Source organism: Oryctolagus cuniculus, chromosome 1 (genome assembly GCF_964237555.1).
Source record: "Oryctolagus cuniculus chromosome 1, mOryCun1.1, whole genome shotgun sequence".
NCBI lineage: Eukaryota > Metazoa > Chordata > Mammalia > Lagomorpha > Leporidae > Oryctolagus > Oryctolagus cuniculus.
This window is the reverse complement of record NC_091432.1, coordinates 200,181,478-200,203,713: the sequence shown is the minus strand read 5'-3', so window position 1 is coordinate 200,203,713 and position 22,236 is coordinate 200,181,478. Positions and strand designations below refer to the sequence as shown.

The following is a 22,236-nucleotide window of genomic DNA, read 5'->3' as shown; positions in this document are numbered from 1 at the left end:
GGAGCGAGAGCCAGAGTGTGGAAGCCGTGATGGGGAAGGATTGGGGCTGGTGTTACCACCCCCCTGGCTGCTGCTCTGGTCCTGACCTCCCACGAGACCCCGGCCTTGGGTTCTGACCACTCTAATCTGTTCTCCACACAGTAGTTAGAGTTTGCTCTTTCTCAGATGCAAACTTGACTGTGTGGCTCTGCAGCTTACAAATCCTGAGGCCCCTGCCTTCACTCGGTGCTCCTCTTTGTCTTTTCTGAGAGCACAGTCATAGGTCTGTCGCTTGGGCTACACCCTGAGAGATGTGTTGCTAGGCGAGCTCGTTGTTACGGGAACATGGTGGAGCGAGCTTACCCGATCTAAGGTGGCTACGGCATCACCAGCCACTTAAGCTTAGGGGACCACTGTGGAATGCGAGGTCTGGTGTTAACCAGAACGTTGCATGGCAGGGTATCGTAACTGAAATTCAGCTGCAGAATCACTGTCTGTAACGACATCCTCCAGGGGCCTGCGAACCGTGTCAGTGGCACAGAAGTCCCACTGGCCTGTCTGAGTTGTTCTGGTTCTGCCGGCTTCCAGGGGGCATCCCTGGCTGTTCGCGCCTGTCCACGGCAGGGCATGGGCCCTCTGCAACCTGAGCATGGGCAGCACACCCTGGGGACATCGTGAAGCAAGCCCTCGAGAGCAGGTCCACGGCGGCCGGCAGCCGAGGGCTGGGGCATCCACTGAATGTAGCGTGGGAAGGCCGTAGCACAGTGCCAGACTCGTGAGAACACGGGTGCTCTTTTCTAAGGCCTAGCCACCAGTCCCCCTGGTTCCCACAATGAAACATCCGTGCTTAATGAAGCAGTATGGGCGAGTGCTGCTCAGAACGGACCTGCAGACCAGCACCTGCAAATCCTGGTTCACCGTCCAAGAATGGTTGCTACTGCCACTGTGCACCATTCACTCGAGTTTCGCTGACTTTCTTCCCTAAGAGTCTCAAGTAGGAAGCCGTGCACTGACTCAATGTCCAGGGCCAGCTCTGTGTCATGTAGACACCTGGTAGACAAGTCTGTGGCCCAGATACCTTGAGATTGCTGTTCGGGGGGCTTGGGCCTGGGGCACCCAAGCATCTCTCAGTGGGTCCCCAGGATAAAATTAGGAAGGCATTTGGGCAAAAGCTATAATTCAAAAAATTGATGAAAGCTGTCATAACAAAAAATAGGAAGCTACCTCAGTATAACAAGATGATTAGTTAAATAAGTTTTAAATGTCTGCTTCATGGCCTGGACTGCATTCATAAGGGTTTGGGGATTTTATAGAAAAGGCGCAGGCTATAACAGGAAGTTACAAAGGATCTGGCAGCAAACTGGGTGAGCGGTCAGTCTGCTGTGATGTGTGCACGATGCACTCACACGGGACCACACAGGCCTTGAAGAACTGCATGAACATACAAAGGGGCGGTTTGTCAGGGTGTTTTGATGATACACTTTTCTTTGTGTGTTTTTTTTTTGTTTGTTTGTTTGTTTGTTTGTTCTTAATACTTCTGGAATACAGTTCTGTTAAGTTATAATGAAAAAAAAAATGTAAGCCCAATGATGACACATTTCTAGAAGCCATTTAGCTGGTATCCTCTGCTTCAAGTCTCATTAGAGTCCTGCATACATACTTCAAAGAACCATAACTTGGGGCTGCCACTGTGGTGTAGCAGGTAAAGCCGCTGCCTGTGGTGCCGGCATCCCATATGGGCGCCGGTTCTAGTCCCAGCTGCTCCACTTCCAATCCAGCTCTCTGCTGTGGCCCGGAAAGGCAGTGGAGGATGGCCCAAGTCCTTGGCTCCCTGCACCCGCGCGGGAGACCCAGAAGAGGCTCCTGGCTCCTGGCTGTGGATCGGCACAGCTCCGGCCGTTGTGGCCAACTGGGGAGTGAACCAGCGGATGGAAGACCTCTCTCTCTCTCTCTCTCTCTCTCTGTGCCTCTTCTCTCTCTCTCTCTCTCTCTCTCTCTGTGTAACTCTGACTTTCAAGTAAAATAAATAAATCTTTAAAAAAAAAAAAGCACCATAAGGTTAAGCCGTGGCCTGTGTCCCATATCAGAGAGCCCTTTCAAGTCCCTGCTGTTCCACGTTCGATCCAGCTCTCTGCTAAGGTGCCTCGCCCTGGCCTAGGCTGGCTAGGGGACAGAGGAAGGTCCCACAGTCCAGCAAGAGAGAAGACAGATGCATACTCAGAGATGTCTGTTAAAGCTCAGACACTTCAGAGTGCGCGCTCAGCCGAGAGTTACGATGCCCACACCCACACTGCAGCACCTCCATCCAGTTCCTGACTCCGGCCCCTGACTCCAGGTTCCTGCTAATGCAAATCTCCCAGCAGCATCAGTGGCTCCCCTAACTGGGTTCCTGACACACAGATGGGAGACCTGGGTTGCTGACCTGGTTCCTCGCTCTGGCCTTGGCTGTTGTGGGCATTTGGGGAGGGAATCAGCAGAGCTCTTTCTTTCTCTGTATGTCAGTCTCTCTTCTCTCAAATAAATAAAACAAGAAAAATAATTAAGGGCAGGACTGTGGCATAGCAGTTAAGACAACCCTTGGGATGCTCGGATTTCGTATCAGAGGGCCTCGGTTTGAGTCCTGGCTCTGCTTCTCATTCTGGCCTCCTGCTAATGTGCACCTGAGAAGCAGCAGGTGATGGCTCAAGCATTTGGGTCCCTGCCACCCATGTGGAAGATGTGGACTGAATTCCTGACTCTTGGCTTAAACCTTGCCCTACCTAGCTGTTGTAGGCATCCGAGGAGTGAAATCAGCAGGTAGAAGATCTCTCTGTCTTGTCTGTCTCTCTGCCATTCAAATAGATAAATAAAAGTTCTAGAGAACACACACACACACACACACACACAAAACCTTAAAACCTTCACATGTGCCCATAATAAATTCAAACAAGGCTTCATGAAAGCAAAAACCCACTTCTCAGTGAGAAGCAAGAGGAACAGTTTCGTGTGTGTCTTTCCAAGCTTTTCCTAGGAATATACAAAGATATCTATCTGGTGGTGCCATTGTGAGTCAATGGATCAAGCCCCCACGTATGACACCAGCATCTCATATTGGAGTGTTGGTTCCAGTCCCCGCTGCTCTGCTTCCAACTCCCCGCTAATGCATCTGGGAATGTAGCATAAGATGGTTCACACACTTGGGGCCCTGCCACCCATGTGGGAAACCTGAATGGGATTCCTGGCTTCTAGCCTCCTGGCCCAGCCCTGCTATTGTGGGCATTTGGGAAGTGAACTAGTGAATGGAAGATGGATCTTCCTCTTTCTCTCACTCTCTGTGGCTCTGCCTTTCAAATAAATAAATAAACAAATAAGTATTTTTTTAAAAGATTTATTTTATTTATTTGAAAGGCAGAGTTGCAGAGAGAGGTAGAGACACAGAGAGAGAAGTCTTCCATCTACTGGCTCTCTCCCCAAATGGCTGCAATGGCTGGAGCTGGGCTCCTCTGAAACCAGGAGCTTCTTCTGGGTCTCCCACGTGGGTGCAAGGGCCCAAGAACTTGGGCTATCCCTCCACTGCTTTCCCAGGCCATTAGCAGGGAGCCGGATTGGAAGTGGAGCAGCTGGAACTAGAACCGGTGTCCACATGGGATGCCAGCGCTGCAGGGACTTTAACTTGCTGCACCACATCACCAGCTCTAATAAAGAAGTCTTTAAAGAAAAAGACATTCAGGGCCAGCACCCTGGTGCAGTAGGTTAATCTTCTGCCTGTGGCACCGGCATCCCATATGAGCGCCAGTTCTAGTCCCGGCTACTCCTCTTCCAATCCAGCTTCTGCTGTGGCCTGGCAAAGCAGTAGAAGATGGCCCAAGTGCTTGGGCCCCTGCACCTGCATGGGAGACCAGAAAAAAGCATCTGGCTCCTGGCTTCAGATAGGTGCAGCTCTGACCGTTGCGGCCATTTAGGGAGTGAACCAATGGAAGGAAGACCTTTCTCTCTGTCTCTCCCTCTGTCTGTAACTCTACCTCTCAAATAAATAAATAAATAAATAGAAAAAAAAAAGAAAAAAGGTATCTGGGGCCAGCGCTGTGGTGTAGCAGTTAAGACTGATACCTGTGGTGTCAGTATCCCATGTGGGCAGTGGTCCACGTCCTGGTTGCTCCCCTTCCGATCCAGCTCTCTGCTATGGCCTGGGAAAGCAGAGGAGGATGGCCCAAGTCCTTGGGCCCCTGCACTGTCGTGGGAGACCTGGAGGAAGCTCCTGGCTTCTGACTTCGGATTAGTCCAGCCCTGGCCGTTGAGGTCATTTGGGGAGTGAACCAATGGATGGAAGACCTCTCTCTCTCTCTCTCTCTCTCTCCCTCTCCCTCTCCCTCTCCCTCTCTGCCTCTGCATCTCTAACTCTGCCTTTCAAATAAGTAAATAAATTTAAAAAAAAGAAAAAGAAAAAGACATCTTGCATAAATATATATGTGTATATATATGTCCTCTCTTCATATACACATACACACTCCCAAGTGTCTGTACATGTGTGGATATAAATTGTGCATCTCTATTATAAAATCTTCAAGCTATTTAGTTGTGCAACTTTTTAAAAAATATTTATATATTTGAAAGACAGAGTTACAGACAGACACACACACACACACAGAAAGAGAGAGAGAGAGAGAGAGACCTTCCATCTGCTGGTTTACTCCCTAAATGGTCACAACAGCTGGAACTGGGCCAGGCCAAAGCCAGGAGCCAGAAGCTTCTTCCAAGTCTCCCACATGGGTGCAGGGGCCCAAGCACTTGGGCCATCCTCTGCTGCTTTCTAGCAGGGAGCTGCAATGGAAGTAGAGCAGCTGGGACTTGAACTAGTGTCCATTTGGGATGCCAGGGCTACAGGCGGCAGCTTAACCCGCTATGCTACAATGCCAGCCCTTAGTTGTGCAACTTTAGGGCCCCTATTCTGAAGCAAAGCATAGAAATGTGTGAAGTGCTGGGGACCAGAGAGAGTGGTGCTGGCAGAAGTGGCCCTCCAGTAGGCGACTGTGGAGTCCTCACTGTGGCCGTCCTTTTCTGGAGAGCGCTGCTGTGCCCTGCAGCCTGCGCTCTCGGCCCCGTGGCTTCTCGACCCGCGGCCCGGCAGCCCCAGTGGCACTGGGCAGGTATTCGCTGGGCAGAGATGGGAGACTTGGATGCCGGGAAATAAACGGCAGAGGTGAAGGCTGGGAGGTGGGAGGCAGGGCACCCCCTGGTGGTGCTTCTCACCAGGCTGGAGCCCCTCCCGATGACTGTTTATCTGGACTTCTTCCAGAGCGCCCCTCTGGTAACTCGGGCAGCTCTGTAGGGAGGCCAAGGCTGTAGCTGACCAGTGGCAGAGCTGCATTTACGGAGCCTGTGTTGTTGACAAGGGGCAGGTGGAGGGTGGGGCTGGGTGGGGCGCGCCAGCCTGCTGGCCCCTGCCCATCACACCCACCACCAAGGGGCATGCTGGCCCATCACCCACTTCCACTTTGACAGCTGGTCTCACAAAATGAGAAACGTTCACACATGGGAATTCACCTAATGCTAATCTGGATAATTTAAAAAGTCCAACCAAAATACCCCCCGGGAGTTCAGAAGGAACTGCCACTGAGCTGTGTCAACACACTGCGCATTTCTGCAATTTTCCGGTGCCACTCCCGAAATGACTGGGGTGGAGGGCCTCCCGGAGGAGGCCAGTGAGCAGTGAGGGGGTGTGAGGGGTGTGGTGCCCTCTGCCCCCTCCCCAGACACAGGTCAGGCCCCACCCTTGGCCCCCTCTGTGCTGCCTGCACATGGACTTCGGGCACCCACATTCCCCTTCCCTGGCACTCTCTTCCTTCCCTGGGCCTCAGTGTTGTCCTCTGTAAATTGGGCTGGGGATAGAGCAGGCCTCAAAAGGTCATTACGAAATAAAAGAAAATAAGAGAGGGAATCTCTAAAACTCCTACTTCATCTGATATTATAGGAGAATAAAACAAAGGGGAACAGATCGGTTAAGGCCACCTGAGCCAGCCTGGGTTCAAGGCTTCAACTCCAGACCTTGTCCTGATGTCCCCTCCCCCACCCCAGGCCACCGTGTCTCCCTTCCTGAGCCCTAGAGCTGAAGTTACCCATGGCACCAGCCCCTTTGTGCCATACGTAGCCCCCAAAGAGTCTTGCCCTCTCCAGTGTGTGCCCGGGCCTGCCCATCTGTATCTGCGATGAAGTAGCCACTTGCTTATCACCTCCACTCTGCCATTCTCCCCTGCACCCTGGGACTGGCATGGCTGTCTGGCTTTAGGATACAGACGCGTAGGTCCAGGCCAAGTTGGAAAGCAGACTCCTGTGGGTCTCCTAGGTGCTGAGGGAGGCAGAACCACCTGTAGCTACCCTCGATGTTGGCGACCACAGAGAGCAGACTCCTGCCTGGCATTCCTGGGGAAAAGTGAGGAGGTCTCAGAGCAGCACCCCAGGAGGATTCCTGGCACCTCCTCTGGTCACGCTCTCTCCAAGGCAGCTGCCATCCTGTTAACACTGTAGGTTAGTTTTGCCCATTCCTCCCCCCACCCCCTTCAGATAGCTTTGCCTATTTTGAATTTTACAGAAATGGAATCTTTGGTGTCGGACTCCTCCAGCTCAGCATGGCTTTGGAGAGTCCTCCGTGCTGTTGCGGGCAGTGTAGCATTCCTCCTGGCGAACACCCCGGGGTTTATTTAGCTGTTCTCTTGTCGCAGGGCATTCTCAATGCATTCTGTTTTATAGGTGAGAGATCATGCTGAATACGTAACTTAAAGAAACTCTTGACCATTTAATGGCTTTTTCATGCTCTATTGAATTGACTGCTAACATTTACTTCTCCATTCTCTTTGTCTAGCATTTCCAGCATCCGTAATTATAAAGAATATTCAAAGCATGTCTTGGTAGATGATCCTTTAAGGGCATCCTGGTTGATTTTTAGGGTGGAGTCCTAGAAGTAGAGACACTGGGCCAATGGAGTAACCCTTCTAAGACTGCACAGGGAAGGCGCTGTGGCGCAGCAGGTTAAGGCCCCAGCCTGTTGTGTTGGTATACCATGTGGGCGCCGGTTCGGGTCCTGGCTGCTCCACTTCCGATCCAGCTCTCTGCTATGGCCTGGGGAAGCAGTAGAAGATGGCCCAAGTCCTTGGGCCCCTGTACCTGCGTGGAAGACCCGGAAGAAGCTTCTGGCTCCTGGCTTCAGATCAGCTCAGCTCTGGCCATTGCAGTCATTTGGGGGGTGAAACAGGAGATGGAAGACTTCTTTCTCTGGCTCTACCTCTCTCTGTATCTCTGTCTTTAAAATAAAAATAATTCTTTAAAAAAAAAAAGACTCTTCACACTAGTGACAAAGTGCCACTGGGGAGGCAGGACTTCTTAGCCCTAAGATCAAGCCATCAGTGGGGCTGGATTCCTCTGAGGCTGCTCTCCTGGGCTTGCAGATGGCCGCGCTCCCTTGCTGTCTTTTAGCACGGGCACCCTTCTGTGCACCCCTGGTGCCTCTCTGTATGTCAGAGTCTTCTTCTTTAAAGGACACCAGTCGGCTTGGATTGGGCTTTAAACACAGCAGAACTCGTCCTAGAGGCTGCAGCTGTCCCTCGGTGTCGGCTGGCGGGGCTGCAGCCCTCCTGGCTCCTTCCAGAGCTGCCATGTGCTTTGGTGTGAAGACCTCTCTGCCTTCATCCCTGCTTCCTTTCCAGGACGTCCAGTCCTGTCACTGCCACTCAGTCTGGAGATTCTCGACCTTGAGACGCACAGTGGAATCATCTGAGAGCTTAAAAATATCATAGCTGGGGCTGGTGTGTGGTACACTGGGTTATGCCCCCATGGTGACACCAACAGCCCATGTCAGAGCGCCAGTTTGAGTCCCAGCTGTTCTACTTCTGATCCAGCTCCCTGCTGATGCACCTGGGAAAGCAGTGGAAGATGGCCCAAGTGCTTGGGCCCCGGCACCCATGCTGGGGACCTGGATGGAGTCCCAGATTCTTTGGTCTGGCCCAGCCCTAGGTCCTTGTGGCCATTTGGGGAGTCAACCTGCAGATGGAAAATCTACTCTTCTCCCTCTTTCTGTAACTTTGGCTTTAAAATAAATAAAAATAAATCTTTAAAAAAATACACTGTGGTGCCTGGGTCCCAACTCAACAGACCTTGGTGTCACTGTTCCAAGGGGAACAGGTCAGGGTGGGGCAGGCAGAGCTCCTCAGGTAGTTGCAGACTTTTGCCCAAGTGAACACCTCGTCTCCAGTCTCTCTGCTCCTTGCTTTCTGCAAAGTGTGAAACAGGGCACAGGATCTGTTTAATTACCATCTTCCAAAGTTAATTAAAGCCCCATATTCTAAAGCCTGTTTTTTAACTCCTCTAAACAAGTTCATTTCAAAGCTTGGTGGTAATTTGGCTCTTTTGTTAAAATTAAGTCCTTAAAGTAAAAATTAAAAGACAAAATGGAAAACCACTGGGCATAGAAAATCCACCCTGGGTTTAGCGGAGTCTCTTAAGTCGTGGGCTAGAGTGAGCCTCTCGCCGCTGCGTGCGGGCGGGCGAGCTCGCTATACATTGTGGTCCTTGAGGCTTACGTCCTGGGTAAGCTCTTCCAACAAGAGGATAAACGCTCATTTTCACAAGAGCCCTGCTGCTGCGGTGGGGTGATTAGGAAACTATTGTATTCAGTTTGGGCTTCTTCAAGTTCAGTACCCTAACTTCCAATGTCTGACAGAAAGCTTTAAGATACTCTACCCGTGGGTGACTCCCACAGACACACAGGGCTAAAGAAGTCAGAGACAAAAGAATACATATTGGATGATCCTATTTTTTAAAAAAAGATTTCTTTATTATTAATTTGAAAGGCCGAGTGACAGAGAGGGTGAGACACGGAGAGAGAGATCTTCTATCTGTTGGTTCACTCCCTAGATGGTGCAACAGCCAGCTCTGGGCCAGGCCAAAGCCAGAAGCCAGGAACTACACCTGGGTCTCCCACGTGGGTGGCAGGGACCCAAGCACTTGGGTCATCTTCTGCTTTCTCAGGGGACGGCTCCAGTTGGGTCCCTGATACGCGTGCGGGAGACCTGCTGCTTTCTCAGGCCCATCAGCCAGAAGGTGGTTGGGAGGCAGAGCACCTGGGACTGGAACCAGCACTCACACGGCTGTCAGCGTCACAGGCAGCAGCTTAACCCACAGTGCCACATGCTGACTCCTGGACGAGTCCGTTTAAATGAAGTTCAAGAACAAGTGAAACTGATCTGCAGTGATAGCAATCTGAAAATGGTTGCCTCTGATGCGTGTTTGTTGGAAGACGGTCGGACCCTGAACAGATATTTTTCTGAGGCTTTGATGATGGAGGGAAAGGGGCGCACGACTTAGCCAGCAATCATGCCGCCTGCACCCCCGCGCATGCCATTCCTCCTCCCCGAGCTGACCGTCCCAATCTGGTCCTCCTCCTCCTTACATCCTCGGCCTCCAGGATGGCAACCCTCCCACCCTTCATCCAGCATTACTTATGGGTCTGTTCCACTGTTAGGCTGTAGAGCTCTCTGCGAAGCACCTCTGTCTCACTGGCACAGTGCTGGGCACTGAGCAGGGGCTTCAACAGAACAGGGTTTATCACGCAACGGTCAGCTCAGGGTGGGCAATGGGGATCTGCGACAAGACAGTCTTCTGTTACAGCCATTCACTCATTCACAATGATACTGGAGACAAGACAAACACGTGACTCCAGTGACTCACGGGGAAAGGACGCCCTGGCTGGCTGGGATATGTAGGCTCAGCACGGGCTGCCCTCACCTCCAGAGAGGGCAGCAAAGTGGCTCTACAGAACAGAGGGACGGGGTGGCTGTTTGGTGCCGTGGTTAAGATACGCTTAGGGTGCCCATACCGCATATCCGGGTGCTTGGGTTCGAGAGCTGGCTCTGCTTCTGACTCCAGCTTCCTGCTCAGGTGCACCTGGGAGCAGCAGGGGATGGCTCCAGTAGCTGGGTCCCTGACACGCGTGTGGGAGACCTGGGTGGAATTCCCAGCTCTGGGGCGGCCAGCGTTGTGGCACAGCGGTTAAGAAGCTGCTTGTGAAGTGCATCCATACTGGAGCACTGGATTGATCCCTGGCTGCTCCACTTCTGACCCAGCTCCCTGCTAACACACTTAGAAAAGCAGCAGACGATGGCCCAAGTCCTTGGGCCCCTGCACCCATGTGGGAGACTCAGATGGAGTTCCTGACTCCTGGTTTCAGCCTGGGGTAGCCTTGGCCATTGTGACTATTTGGCGAGTGAACTAGCAGATGGAAGATCTCTTTCTCTCTCTGTCACTCTGCCTTTCAAATAAATAAATAAATCTGAAACTTTTTTTTTTTTTTTTTTGATGGGGGAGGTTCTGGCTTTGGCCTGGCCTAGCCTGGAAATTTGGAAATGAACCAGTGTATGGAAGAAAATAAATAATCAACCAATCAACTAATCAATCAAAGGGATGAGAATTTGAAACTTGGGAGGAGACACTGTTGGAGGAAAGGAGGGAAGAGGTGAGGAGAAGGCAGAGAGAGTGGGAAGAGGAATCTACGAGGGCAGGGGGAAGCTATGTACAGTATAATGTAGCCCCTCCTTGTAGCCCTGAAATCTTCACCAAGACTCCTGAAGCTCATGAAATGCTTCATGGGAGAGAGTACGTGTGTGGATCACATGCTTGTGTATATAAGCATGTGTGTGACATGAGTGTAGCACAGGCGTGTGAGCCAGTGTGTTCATGTATGAGCATATGTGTGAGCGTGTATGTGAGTACAGGACTGAGGAATCCCTGGGTGGACTGTCTAGGAGTAAACCCGGGACAGCAAGAGGGCATGGCGAGGAAGTGAGCCTTGGCATGTCTCAGAAATCACAGATCAGCTCGGGGCCCCAGTGTGCAACAGCTGCAAATGGCAACCTCCTCCATGGTGTATACAGCCTGCTGCTTGTATGGCAGCCTTCAGGGACCTTGGGGACGGTCCTTTCCATTGGACCTTGGTGTCTGAGATGTTGTGTTGTTCCCAAGTTTGGTTCCAGCCAGCCATGGGGGTGCCTTTGGAAAACCCTGTGTCACAGTGGCCAGGGTTCACATTGCTCAAGTCAGCTTGGCCATCTGCACCAAGCTGCAGAACAAGGAGCATGTAATATATGCAAAATTCAAATTAGTTTGCCAGCTCCTCATTTCTGGTCTGAATTTGGACTTGGACATATTATGATTCAAAGTATTTGATAACAGCATAGTTTAATTTCACAAACAAGCTGTCTTTAAAAGGTCAGCTTTAGGAGTGTGTTTGGCATAGTGCTTAAGCTGTCCTTGGATGCCGGCGTTCCGTATCAGGTTCTAGCTGCTCTGCTTCTGATCCAACTTCCTGCTAATGCACACTCTGGGAGGCAGCAGATGAAGGCTCATGTATGTGGGCCCCTGCCTAACCCCGGTGGGAGACCTGGACTGCGCTCAGCCCTGGCTGTTGTGGGCATTTGGGGAGTGAATCATTGGATGAAAGATCTGTCTTTCTGCCTTTTAAATAAAAAGAAAATAAATTTAAAACATTTAAAATTTTCTTTCTAAAGAAAAAAAGAGAGCACATCTTTTAAAAAAAAAAGATTTATTTATTTATTTGAAAGTTAGAGTTACAGAGAGAGGGTGAGAGAGTGAGTGAGCAAGTGGTCTTTTATCCACTGGTTCACTCCACAAATGGTCGCAATGACCAAAGCTGAGAAGCCGCTGAGTTTCCAAGCGAGAACTGCTCATGATTAGCAAGGTTGCCCCAGGCTCGGACTGGATGTTGCCATCTTTGGCCTCTAATGGGTACAAGGCACAGTGCTTGGCTTCTGGGGATGCAAAGAAGAATCAGACAAATATCTGCCCTGTCTGCAGTAGGAAACTGAGGGTGTAAATGGACTACTAAAACTCGCAGGTAAGGGCCAGGATAAGGAAGTGCACAGAGGTGGAGAGGCAGAGGTGCGAGAGACACTAATGGTGCCTGGAGCAGAAGGGAGGGCTTCCCCATGGGGTTTCTGGCAGCACTGGGGAGAGGAAGGGAAGGAGAGCATCTCCAGCAGGGCCCACAGCACGAGCAAATTCTCAGAGGACAGAAAAGCCAGGGGTATCTGGAGAGGGGTGGGGGGCGGGGCAGGAGGCGAGCAGGGCAGGAAATCTGGAGCTGACGGGGAGGGCATGCGTACGGCCAAGTGGAGGGCAGTGCCCAGTGGGGCCACTTCAGCCGGGCCTCTTTGTGAGCCAGCTCTCCTCCTGGCAGCCCCCTGGAAGGTCAGACACTCGCAGGTGCAGCACGGGCATCTCGGGACACCTCCCGTCTCCGCGCCTGTTCTGCTGCACTTGGAGCTGGCGGCCCAGCCCAGATGGTGTGGGACCCTGAGCCCTGTGTGAGGCTGTGTTGTGTATGTTGTGAGCCGCTGCAGGTGCAGGACAAAGGGCCACAGATGATTTGCATGGGATGGAGAACACATTTTCAGTTTCCTCCTCTCACATATTACACATTTCACTTTCACAGCCTTTCTTTCCCTGTCGCAACCGCACTGATTTCTTTATAGCACCAGGTCTGTTGTCACAGAGAAACCTCAGCCTTCCTCTGCCGTGTTTTTCTTCTCTAGCCTGGAGATCTCCAAAAAGATGGCCATCACTGCTCCCTGCTCCACGCCACCTCCAAACCCTGCCACGTGCCCTGGCCCCCCACCCTGGGAGTCACAGCATGCACACCAGTGCTGGGTCTGCCTGTCACTATGGGATGGGAGGGTCTCTCTGGGCCTCAGTTTCCCTGTATGTACCAAGAGGGTTGATCATCTCGGAAAGTCCTCCAAGCTGTAGAAAAGTGACCTTCTGATTCTGACAGTTGCTTTGTCCTGGAAACCCCAGGAGCAAGCGCTGGGGGCTTGGTCTGGAAACGGGAGATCTTTCCTCTGCTCACTTGATCTGCTGCTTCCTGGTCCCCTCCCAACTGTCTCACAATCCTCGCATCCGCTCCCTGGCTCCTCGTGAGGATTCTAAGGGAGGGCTTACTTACCGCGCTGAGAGAGGGAATGTGGCTCAGCCATCGCCCTGTGCTCACACGCCCCAGCCTGGCAGCTTGAGGCCGCATGGGGCCCCGACACGTGGCTGCCGTGTGGACAGGTAGGGCCTGGAGGGAACAGCCTGCTGGGACTCCAGACTGAAACCTTTTTAAACACATTTTTTCCCTCACTCCTGATTTGTTGAAGTTTTCTGTTGATGAAGTGCAGCAGAGGGAGCTAATAGGGAGAGTGCCAAGGCCCAGGTCTGGCCATGCCTCCTGATGTATGACCAAGGGCAAAGCTTTTTCCAGTTCTGGCCTTGGTCTTCCCATCTGTGAAGTGGGAGGTGAAGTAGGCTGGCAAGCGTGGACTAGACAATCTTCTAGCTCTGACATCCTGCAGAACTTCATGAACTCTGCCATGACCGAATCTCCCCACCCCCTGCAAGATGGCGCTGTGTGGGCAACCTGGCTTGCGGACGGCCAGGGAAGATGCGTGGAAAGACAAGAGCCTCCCGGGGCAGACAGGCTTCAGAGGTCGGGTCTGTGGTGGGGAATCCACAGTGACCCAGGAGGCCAAAGTTAATTGAGGCGATAAAACCAGAAAACTCCCCTGGGCCCCCAAGTGCAGGGGGGTTGTCATGCAAATCACCAGGAAGAGATGATTAACTGGTGCCGGTGCGGAAGAGAGGTGGCTGCTGACCCGTGACTTGTCCATGATGACTGTGGATCCCCCAAGTCCCCCGAGGCCCCACGGGGGTGGGCCTGAGGTTGAGGCTGAGGCAAGTTTGAGAAGCTCCCCTCCCAGAAAGACTAAGCAGGGGGGCCGACCCTGCGAGGGGCGCTGGGGGAGGACTGAGAAAGCCGTGTGGATGGCTTCCGTTTCAGGAAGGTTCCCTGTTCTGCCCTGAATCTTGGCCTCCTCATTGGCGGTAGGGGAGTGGTGGGGAGAGGAGCAGGGACTTTTCTGAGGGGTGCAGTTAGTTGCGAGGGACATTTCTAGTATCTAGGGTTATCAGAATTTGGAGACGCTGTTCTCTGAGCAGGAGCCGGAATCTCCACTACAGATCCCTGGGCCATAGCTTCGCTTTGGGGTGTTCTCCCCGCCAGAGACAAGAGCTCCGTGTGTCCCAGGCAGCCAGCCCCACTCCTGGACCCTCCAAGCCCGAGTCTCCATCGCTGGCTGGGGGCCTGATCTGATGTGGATCCCCTCATTCCTCCCCACAGTATACACATGGGTGTTCAGCTTCATTATGTCTATGGAGAATCTTACGTAAGAAATGGGAATCAGGGCTGGCGCCGCGGCTCACTAGGCTAATCCTCCGCCTAGCGGCGCCGGCACACCGGGTTCTAGTCCTGGTTGGGGTGCCGGATTCTGTCCCGGTCGCCCCTCTTCCAGGCCAGCTCTCTGCTGTGGCCCGGGAGTGCAGTGGAGGATGGCCCAGGTGCTTGGGCCCTGCACCCCATGGGAGACCAGGAGAAGCACCTGGCTCCTGGCTCCTGCCATCGGATCAGCGCGGTGCGCCGGCCGCAGCGCGCTGGCCGCAGCGGCCATTGGAGGGTGAACCAACGGCAAAGGAAGACCTTTCTCTCTGTCTCTCTCTCTCACTGTCCACTCTGCCTGTTAAAAAAAAAAAAAAAAAAAAAGAAATGGGAATCAAATAGAAAATCAAATAGAATGATCACGAAGGTATAACAGTTACCTGGCAGGCCTGGTATCCTGCTCTAGGGATTAAGAATTGTTCATTCTGGGCTTCAGCTTGCTGCACTCTGCCTCAGTTTCCATATCTGAGATGAAAGCCCACTGTGATAATTCGCTGTGTGTGCCGAGCTGGCTAGGCCGGGGGCCTGGAGGCGGCAGGCAGGTTTTCCGTAGATGTGCCTGTTAGCTGACTATGAAAGATGACCCTCAATAACACAGCAGCTGACGGCCTTAAGAGCAAAAGCTGAGGTTTCCAGAAGAAAAAAGGAAGTCTGCCTCCAGACAAGGCCCAGATAGAAATCCCGCCTGCGTCCCAGCCCGCTGGCTTGCCCGAAGGGTTGCAGACTCGCCAACCCCCACACTGCGAGCGTGATAAATCTCTACTATTGGTTCTGTTTCTCTGGAGAATCCTGACCGACACAACCACCTACAATGTCTCTGCACAAAGGCAGATAAAGAACACTTAATTCCCCAGAAAGAAAAGCAATTTATAAGTACTAATATTATAAAAGTGCTAATTTGTGCAGTGCTGTGTTAATCTAAAACCCATCTCCAAGCATGTCATTCATTTCCCTTCTCCAAGCTGTCGCTGTCACCATATCAGCTGCCCTTCACAAAGCATTTCTGTTGGTCCTTACACAAATAGTTTGTCTGTAATACATGGTAGATATCTAGTAGATATATTGAGGTACTTTACCCAGAGAGAGGGAGAAGTTACCTCCATTTTGCAGACAAGGACAACGAAGCAGAGCTAAGCTAAGATGCCAGGACCACACACCTTAGTCTGCAATTCAGAGCTGTCAGCGACCTTGCTCATTCATCTCCCTTCACTATCCCCATGTGAGCTACGGCCCAGGCGGATTGTATGAGATGCTCTTATTTAAGTGGGTCCTCTGTTTTCTTACGTCCAGGCCTACATTCAGCTTCCACCTTAAATGTATTTCCCTTAGTCTACACGCTAAAGTCTTCCTTATGTTCCAAGAGCCAATTCCAATGCTACCTCCTCTCTGAAGTCTGTCTGTCTGTCTGTCTATCTATCTATCTATCTCTGTCTCTTTGAAGACTGATTTCTCTGAAAGGCAGAGGGAGACAGAGAGAAAGGGAGACACACACACACACACAGAGAGGATGAGAGAGAGAGAGAGAGAACCTTCCATCTGCTGGTTCATTCTCCAAGTGGCTGCAATAACCAGGGCCGGGCCAGGCCGAAAGTCAGGCACCAGGACCTCCTTTAGGGTTTCTCACATGGGGCCATTTTCCGCTGCTTTCCCAGGCACCTTAGCAGAGAGCCAGATCAGAAATGGAGCAGTCAGGACTTGACCCAGCGCTCCAATACATGATGCCAGCATCAAGTGGCAGCTGAACCTGTCACCAGAGCAAAGGCCGTGGGAGCCGTGGGGTTCTTGTCTTCATGCAGGAAAGAATTCTCAGGCGTGAGACAGAGAGTGAAGTAACAAGGTTAGTAATAAGGTTTTCCTGGGGATAGGGCATCTGCCAGAATGAAGGGACAGAGAGCGCCCAGTCGCTCGGACTGGGGGAGAGCGAGGTCACATGGTTAAACGGAGAGACTACACCTGGGCAGGCCAGCTGGGCGGCTCAGCTAAGAGGCAGAGGGCTGAGCACGCAGTCTGGTTTTTAAGGGACTCTGTTTACCCACCTCTCCTCTCCTCCAGGACAAAGGATGGGGAGTCCTAGTGGGAGTACTAGGGGAGTCCTAGTGGGAGTACTAGGGCAGTACACTACTTTGTTGTGTGAAAATTAGCAAATTCCTCCCCAGAATTGCTGGCACTGGGCAGAGTAGAGGGACTTCCCTTAGGGCGGCTGTGAAGGTTTTACTCCCCCTTGTTATCAGGTCAGGTAACCCATTTGGTCCTGAGGACAGAGAATTCTGGGAGTTTTCCTCGGTGGTGGCTGGCGGGGCGGGCTGGGACCACCTGGAAGGTTAGCGGGGTCTGGGCTTCTGGAGCTTCCTCCGTAGGTGCTGGTCTTCAGGCCCTTCTCACACACACAGAGGCTAATTTCTAACTTCCTGCCTGACAACCCACGGCTCCCTGACGCCAGCCCAAGGCCTCTTTCAGCTGTTTCAGGGTTTCTCTCCCCAACCTTAATATGAATCCTCTCTGAGGGTAGAAAACAAGCCTCATAGATTATGACAGATAGCAACACTGAAACCCAAGGGGCTTCTTTCTGGAGCGGTGACTTTTGATTAGAAAAACCACTAATCCTCCCGGACTAAACTTTTCTCAGGAAGTCTGCGTGTGGTCTTCTGAGTGATCAGGGTTATTTTGTTCTGGAATTACATTGGTGGCCGTCTGGTTTCTTTGCTCTTACCTTCCATTTTCATGACAGAGCTTGTACTGATAACTCAGAAAGCTTGATTTAGGGACCAGCACTGTGGTGTAGCAGGTAAAGCTGCCTATGGTGCTGGCATCCCATATGGACAATGGTTCAAGTCCCAGGAGCTCTACTTCCAATCCAGCTCCCTGCTGATATGCCTGGGAAAGCAGCAGAGGATGGCCCAAGTGCTTGGGCCCCTGCACCCATGTGGGAGACCTGGAGGAGGCTCCTGGTTCCTGGCTTCGGACCGGCTCAGCTCCAGCTGTTGCGGCCATCTGGGGAGTGGACCAGTGGATGGAAGACCTCCGTCCCTCACTCTCTGTAACTCTGTCTTCCAAATAAATAAATAAATCTTAAAAAATAAAAAAAGAAAGCTTGTCTTATTTGCCTGGGCTTAATACAGCAAACAGGCATCCAACACTGGCAAGCTCTGTGTCTCCCAAAGCCTGTAATACCAGCCCCACAGTCCTGCCTTCCTCCCCATCTTTCTGAAGGAGCCACCGCACACTTGCCTAATGCAGTGCAACTTCCCAGTCCAGTTGGCTAAACTGTTGTCAAGGTTTAGTTGTCCCCATTTTGGTAATGTGCAGAGAACAGCAGGAAACTGGTGACTTAAAATCATTGATGGGGGTTGGCAGTGTGGCGTAGCAGGTAAAGCTGCCACTTGCAGTGCTGGCATCCCATGTGGGTGTCTGTTTGAGTCCTGGCTGCTCCATTTCTGATCTAGCTCCCTGATATGGCCTGGGAAAGCACTGGAAGATGGCCCAGGTGTTTGGGCCCCTGCACCCATGTGGAGCACTTGGAAAAAGCTCCTGGCTCCTGGCTTCAGATTGGCTGAGTTATGGCCATTGCAGCCTTTTGGGGAGTGAACCACTGGGTGGAAGACTCTCTCTCTCTGCCTCTGGCTCTCTGTAACTCTTTCAAGTAACTTCTCTCTTTCTCTCTGTCTCTGCCTCTGGCTCTCTGTAACTCTTTTTTTAGAAAAATACTATTTGGATGTCATAGTTTATTTATTTATTTATTTGAAAGTCATAGTTACAGAGAGAGAAGGAGAGGCAGAGGGAGAGAGAGAGAGAGAGGTCTTCTACCTGCTGGTTCACTCCCCAATTGGCTGCAGTGGCTGGCACTGTGCCGACACGAAGCCAGGAGCCAGGAGCCTGCTTCAGATCTCTCACGAAGGTGCAGGGGCCCAAGGACTTGGGCCATCCTCCACTGTCCTCCCAGGCCATAGCAGAGAGCTGGATCGGAAGAGGAGCAGCCAGGACTAGAACCGGCGCCCTTATGGGATGCTAGTGCTTCAGGCCAGGGCTTTAATCCATTGCGCCATAGCACTGGCCCCAAATAAATTTTTTAAATAATAAAAATCAATGACTGAAGCCTGATTGCATCAGGTCCCATGCCAGACCCCATGAGAAAGAACAGACGATATGACCTTTATCTCTTTGTTCTATCAACAGATTATCTGAAACCTCTCCTGTATGCTAAGAACAAACTCTCTGGACAATGCCCATCACCCCATGGGCTACAGGTCCCGTGAGGGGACAGATCACATCGGTCTGGCTCATCATCATGAGTGCAGTGCAGTGCCTGGTACATAACAGATATCCTGTAAGCAACCTGCGCAGAACTCAAGGGGATTTGCCTCTGTTTTGCCCACTGGGGAGACAGCGAGAGCGCCTCAGGGGTGGCCGGCACTAGACAGCCACACAGGATTTGCCTCAGGTTGCGTCAGGCGTGTTTATGGAGGTTGATGAAACACCCTAGATTCTGTGGACATGACCCAAGCTGTAACTGGCTTTCCCACAGAAACAGAATCAAATGAAGCATATTTATTATTAGGGACGTTTCCAGACACTGATCACAAGCGTGGCATTTAACCAACTGCCATGCTCCCCTTACATCGTTTCTAGCCTGTACATAAACCACATTTTAGTTCCTGGTTGGTGAGGCATGAAGGAGAGGCTTGTGGGCCCCTGAGAATTCAGTCGGAATACTCATGAGAGGAGGGCTGGGCGCAACACAGACAGCTGGAATGACGGGCGGAGAGGGGTGTGCACAGAGCAAGAAGGCTCTCAGAGGCTGGGACATGGTGCTTGTTACAAGGGCTTACTATTGGCAGCTGGGAAGGCTGGGGACTTGCTGAGCGGCCAGCAGACAGGTACACTGGTCATCGAGGAGTACACGGACGTGAAGCCGAGGACTGCCAACTGCAACTGGAACAGACGCCCACACAGGGAGGCTATCAGAGCTCCGAGGCTCTCTCAGAACGGCTTATCGGCTTGTGCCAGCATCTGATTAGCAATGCGTTTACACCACTCTATCACACAAACGAGGCTGGACTACGCTTGGCAGACGTACTTCAGACAATATCAATATATATGCACATTTATAAGGATTATTCACTAGTGACTACAGGGCTGAACTTTTTAAAAACTTTTTTAAAGATTTATTTATTAGTTATTTGAAACTCAGAGTTAGAGAGAGAGAGAGAGAATCTTCCATTCTCTGGTTCACTTCCCAGATGGCCACAATGGCCAGAGATGGGCTGGTCCACAGCCAGGAGCCAGGAGCTTCTTCTTGGTCTCCCACATGGGTGCAGGGACCCAACAGCTTGGGCCATCTTCCACTGCTTTCCTAGGTGCATTATCAGGGAGCTGGATCAGAAATGGAGCAGCCAGGACTCAAACTGGCGCCCATATGGGATGCCAGCACTGTAGGCGGCAGCTTTACCGGCTATGCCACAGCACCGGCCCCCTCTGCCTGCGTGTGAGCATCCCATGTGGGTGCCAGCCCCATTTCCGATCCAGCTCCTTGTTAATGTTCCTGGGAAACCAGCAGAAGATGCCCCAAGCTCTTGGGCCCCCACACCCATGTGGGAGACCCAGATGAAGCTCCAAGCTCCTGGTTTCAGCCTGGCCTAGCCCCAGGCGATGAGGCCATTTGAACCAGCAGATGGAAGATTCTCTCTCTCTCTCTCTCTCTCTCTCTCTCTCTCACTGTATCTCTGCCTTTCAAATAAATAAATCTTAAAAAAAAAACAAAAAAAAAAAACGAGTGAAGCAGCTAGAGTCAGGGAGGGAGGGTGGGGCTGGTTTTCCTACTAGAAACCCTTTGCACATGTGTTCCCATCTCCCTCCCTCTGGCAGTCACAGGGCTCTTCCCCAATGAGAGTGACAGGACTCCTGGTTTCCACCTCCTCTGGCCCCCTAGCACCTTCCCAGGCCCCCAGAGGCCCCCTTTTCACTCACTCGGTGGTCTCTCCATACCTCCCTGGAACCCTCATGCCAATTCCCTTGGCTTTGGAAAGGCCTCTCCATCAGAAGGGAGGCACTAGGGATGCATCTCCCCCTCTTGCTCACCCATCTCCACTCCTTCCCTCTTTTCTTGATATGAGCGCCTCCAGGGAGAAAGCTCACTCTACCCAGGATTCTGTCCTGTCACCCTTTTACAGCCGAAGGTCTGAGACGCACATTCTCACCTCCACACACTGCGACCTGGCCTCCTGGCTCACTACTGTTCTGGAACTGCTTTGGCAGAAGCTGGCCATTAACTCTGCCAGATGCCTCTCAGTTCATACTTCTATTGACTTAGCAGTGATTTTACAAAGGAACCCAAAGATCTACACAAAATGTGAAATTATACATAATATACTTAATGTCTTGAAGAAAATATACATCAGGATGCAGAGCCAAACCAAGAGACAGAAGATCATAGCTCCCAGGACTAGCTCAGGGAATAAAAACAAAGTACAACTTGGTAAAGGAAATTAAAAAAAAAAAGTTTTTGGGATGTGTAGTGGGTTGAACTGTGCTCTCCAAAAAGACACAACCAAGTCTTAACCCCTGGCACTTCTGAGTGTGATCTGATTTACAAACAGGTATGTTTCACAGCTGTAACTAATTAAAGCTTTTGGGATAAGACGATCTCGGTTTCAGGTGGGCCACTAAGCCAAGAGACAGAGGGTAGGGACTGCAGTTACACAGCCACGGAGCACCAAGGAGCGCCAACAGTTGATAGAAGCTAGGAGATAGGCACAGGATGGATTTTCTCTCAGAGCATCAAGAAGGAACCAATACTGCTCACATCTTGATTTTGCATTTCTGAATTCCAAAATTGAGAGAAAATTTCTAGTTTTTAAGAAAAAAATTGTTTTACTTATTTTTATCTACTTGAAAGGCAGAGTGGCAGTGAGACCACGAGCCAGAGAATGATTCCATCTGCTGATTCACTTGCCAAATGTCCCAACAGCCAGGGCTGGGCCACGTTGAAGCTGGGAGTGGAATTCTGTCAAGATCTCCCATATAAGTGGCAAGCAGGTGAGCCATCATTTGGTGACTACCAGGATGCACTGGCAGGAAGCTGGATTGGAAGCACTGAGTAGCTGGGACTCAAACCAATATAAGGCAATGGGTGTCCGAAGCAGTGGCTTGACCCACGTGCCACAAAGCCATCCTCGAATTTGTTTAAAGTCATGCCCTTTGCAGGAATTTGTTACGGCATCTCAGGGAACTGGAACAGAACGCACCTCTGCTGTTTCCTAACTGCTTAGTTCCACGTCTTTACAGACATGGTATCTTCTCCTGGGACAGCTCCTCCTCTTTTGCTGGCATGCAAAAATTCTGCTGACATTTCTGTTCTCTTATGAAGACTCAGCAAAATCTCCTGCCCAGTCTCCCCTGACTCTCCTGGGCAGGACCAGTCACATTTCCGTTCCTTGGTGTTACCATCACACTTGTATCTCTCACTACACTACTCACTTCCAAGACAAAGTAATGCCTTTTGCATGTCTTCTGAATTGCTTGTTAGACCTTCCGACTCAAAATTTCTCAGCCAGAATATTATCTAGCACAAAGAAGGTCCATGGCAAATATATGTTGAATAAATGACTTAGAACACAACAGGTGTCGCTCCCCGTCTTCGTGGAGGAACGACACAGGACCCTGCGCTGTTCTTTTGTCTGCTCGGCCCTTCCCGGGTTTGCTGCTGGTTCTTCCCGGGTTGGCTACCGTCCCTTCCACCTCCGTGGAGGGGCGGGCCCCCTGCCACTTTCCCCACTTCCGCGGGGGAGCGGCACACCGCCGGCCGGCTCTCTCAGGGGCTGCACAGGTGTTCCTTCAGATAGATGTTCCTTGTGCATGTTGCTCTCTCCTCCTTTATAGTCCTCTTCCACCAATCCCAACTCTGCTACCCACACGCCGAGTACGCTGCTCTCCTCCAATCAGGAGCAGGTCCTACAGTTTATTGG

General features: G+C 51.6%; 1 pseudogene; it reads left to right on the top strand.

Annotated features, from left to right (window-relative positions):
- Positions 1 to 10,796: 10,796 nt before the first annotated feature.
- Positions 10,797 to 10,923, top strand: LOC127485136 (small nucleolar RNA SNORA70; annotated as a pseudogene).
- Positions 10,924 to 22,236: the final 11,313 nt, after the last annotated feature.